This window comes from Aphis gossypii, chromosome 2, assembly GCF_020184175.1.
Source record: "Aphis gossypii isolate Hap1 chromosome 2, ASM2018417v2, whole genome shotgun sequence".
NCBI classification, from domain to species: domain Eukaryota; kingdom Metazoa; phylum Arthropoda; class Insecta; order Hemiptera; family Aphididae; genus Aphis; species Aphis gossypii.
Genome location: NC_065531.1, coordinates 69,852,045 through 69,854,590, shown reverse-complemented (window position 1 = coordinate 69,854,590; position 2,546 = coordinate 69,852,045).

The following is a 2,546-nucleotide window of genomic DNA, read 5'->3' as shown; positions in this document are numbered from 1 at the left end:
TATATATGGTATAGTATATGATATGATATATTAGGTATATTAAACTACCACTACTATACATCATCTAATATACCTAAAAATCAACATATTATTATAAAATATAAATTATTAATTACTTATATACACTGATTCTTATAATTTCACTAACTGCTGCAGTTCCATAAAATTTTTTTTATGTATATGGATGTAACATATTATATGTGATCCATGGATCTCCTCTACTTTTATATCCACATCTGGTATGGTGACTCGAATCGTATCAGTTATACTGAAAAGTGGTAACTTATTAAATGATATATATATATATAAACTTCATTTGTTCAGCTTGATGTTGTATTGTATAGTGCTTTTATACTAGAGTATATATATACCTTATTATAATATGGTCGTATATTTATCTTACATTTAGACCATTTAGTGCTGTTGAAAATATAATTATATAATACTAGGTTTTGTAAATTTTTTCTACCCTGCAGTTACTTCATCCATCAATCAATGATTAATGTACAAAATATAGCCGGTTAATTTACGAAAATATATGCGATTCTAGATGGGAAATGTGTATATAGGTATACTTTATCCAATTATATAGTAAATGAATTATATGTGCATGTATTAGTTGGATATAATATGCATTTTAGCCCATGTTTTGGACTTTAGCCGTAACATATACATAGGTATAGGTTTACGTAGAATGTATAGGTATACCTACATAGTATAAATATTCATAATAGAAGAAGAGTTTATTCATAATATAGGTACTATTTACTATTACGCTGTTTCGCATGCATTCTGGTCATTTTCTCCATTGAGTGATTAGCCTTGAAAATAGGCTTGAAAATTAAATTTATTATATAGTTATTCACTATGATGTATGAATTTAAAAATAAACTATATACAAAGTATAATGATTAAAAAAAAAAAATTAAACATATGAAATACTATAGCCACGCGCTTATGTTACATTATTATATGTTCGTCAACCGTACAAAATACATCTGTGTTAAATTTGGTTGCCTAATGCTAACATTTGGGGTACGCGTGTGTGCATTATGTGTGGATAAATAATATTTATGGTTTTCTGATTTGGTACTGTACACATATATATAGATGATATATTTCCGACATATCAACTTGACATAATTGTCCCGCTCATTGGTGCTTTTTATTGACCATTCAATTGCAGCATTTTTTAAAATTTTTTTGTTGAATATCACCCAAATTTGATTTCTTTTTTATTCTGGATAAAAAACCAACAACTCATAAACTTTCAATGTAGTGATGTGAACTTGCAAAAACAACATAAATTTTGTACGGTTATACTAATAATATACAAACTTTTTATTAAAATACTAATTTCTAATCATAATTGGTAACAGGGAAGAGGAAAATAAATAAATTAATGTTTTAAAGCGTATTTGCTGATTTAAATAAAAATTAATAACTATTGATTTTTTTTCAATTTATAGAATCATAAATACAGGCTAAAAAACCACATGCCATTCGATGTACTCTTTTATTAAAATATTCGGATGAATAAAAGAGAACATGCGAGACAATACTTCCGTTTTTATCACATTTATTTTATACATAGGTATACGAGTATATATTTACGTAAAATATGAACTGAATTAAAATTATTAAATTTATGTATAACAACCCTTATTAGAATAAGGTAATTATACATTTATGAAATTTTATTACATACAATTTTTTTAATTATATTTTATTCGCTTACATCTGCAGGAACATATTATCGTAATCATCGAGACTTGAACGAGCTACACATCAGTTACCTATATGCCTATTATTAGATGTATAAATCTAGCTAGATATAAATATATTATCGAAACCGCGGACTGAATTAAATCGCGGTTTTTAAAGTTTATCAATCCGCAGCCGCCGCTGCGAATCGTTTAATCGCAATAAGCTGCAGCAGTGATTTATTTGATTTGATTATTCAAGCGATCGCAAACCACGGCGTGCAGATCACCGTTGCAGCTGCACCGGTGCACCGGCCAAAACGCGATTTAGAAAATGTCCGGCGCGAACGTTTGCGCAGCGCCAACGGTGGCCCAAAAAAGAGACGAATATAATATGAAAAACGTCCACGTTTTTTCGTCTATAAATAACGCGCTTACTCGCATACATAGAATGGACGCGGAGGGACGGCGACGATGGCAGTTTTAAAATAGGACCGCGTCTCGGGGACTTTGACGCGTGGGGGCCGTCGCGCGGTGAAAAAAAATCAAAAAAAATCGATATAGGCACATGCTACCGCGCGCGCGATAATAATTCACGAGCCGCCGCGGCGGGTAATTCTACGCGGGTGCCGAAATCCCGACGGCTGTCGCGGCTGTCACGGCCGCCGCCGCCGCCTCGCACCCCTCCGATTTTCAGCGCGGCATGACGTCACCGGGCCAATGCTGACCGCGCGGCGGGGCGGGGCGCCGGCCTGCCGGTCCAATCGGGGCCCGGCGACCCGTTCTCCCCCACCCGGCCGGCGGCCCGGGACCCGTTTCCCGACCGCCGCCGCGTCGGTCTGG